We start from the raw sequence: 1,349 nt of genomic DNA on the forward strand, positions 1-1,349 counted from the left end.
CACACACACACACACACACACAGATACAGACACACACACACACACACACACACGGGCCTCTAACCCCACAACAGGCCTCCTCCAGTCACACAGACACAAGGCTTCGACCATCGTGCCTCGACTTTGTCTCCGTGCTCCGATCTTCAGTACTGACCCAGAACTCCAGGCCTCGGACTCTAAGGGGGGGCACAGGGGGGTGGGAATGGTTCACCACCCCTCGTGCCTCCTGCCCACACAGAGCTCCGACCCCAGGCCTTGCCGACCGGGTTCTGCTGGTAGAGGAGGTCACCGTCCCTCGTTTTCACTGGTCTTTGTCCCACAGAGTGCTCTGACCCGACTGCGCCACTCCTATGCGGGCAGGAGACACAAGAAATGGTGACCCACCAGGCTGGCAAGTCCAGAGATCGAGGCCTGGAGGTGAGAGTCAATGCTGGAGAATGAACCCCAAAGACAAAGTCGGCGAACCCGGGAGCCGATGCCCGCTCTGACCCCAAAACCATCCCATGCCTACAACCCTGGAAAACGACTGAGCCACAAGTACGACCGAGACAGTAGTTCGGCGCCATCACATTAAGAAGGAATGTATATAATTTGGAAACTACAGGGAGGGACGAAATTAAAACAACCTCCCTTGATCGTACTAGACAAACAAGGTCTGGACTGAAGGACGTGTTCTGTGCTGTGGTCGGAGTTATTTATTTCTAGTTGTGTTGTTTTCTAAGTTCAGATCCCTGGACCGCACAAGACCATAAGATATAGGAGCAGAATTAGGCCATTCAGCCCATCAGGTCTGCTCTGCCATTTCATCATGGCCGGTCCATTTTCCCTCCCAGCCCCAATCTCCTGCCTTCTCTCCAAGCCCCTTCATGTCGTGATTAATCAAGAATCTATCAATCTCTACCCAAAGACCTGGCCTCACAGCCGCCTGTGGCAATGAATTCCACAGATTCACCACTCTCTGGCTAAAGAAATTCTTCCTCATCTCAATTCTAAAAGGACACCCCTCTATTCTGAGGCTGTGTCCTCTGGTCTTAGACTCTCCCACCGTAAGAAACATCCTCTCCACATCCACTTTATCAAGGCCTTTTACCATTCCATAGGTTTCAATGAGGACACCCTTCATTCTTCTGAATTCCAGTGAATACAGGCCCAGAGCCATCAAATGCTTTTCATATGATAAGCCACTCAATCCTGGAATCATTATTAACCATATAACTATATAACAATTACAGCACGGAAACAGGCCATCTCGGCCCTTCTAGTCCGTGCCAAACTCCCACTCTCACCTAGTCCCACCGACCTGCACTCAGCCCATAACCCTACATTCCCTTCCTGTCCATATATCTATC

The sequence above is a fragment of the Mobula hypostoma genome, chromosome 30 (assembly GCF_963921235.1).
Source record: "Mobula hypostoma chromosome 30, sMobHyp1.1, whole genome shotgun sequence".
NCBI classification, from domain to species: Eukaryota; Metazoa; Chordata; class Chondrichthyes; order Myliobatiformes; family Myliobatidae; genus Mobula; species Mobula hypostoma.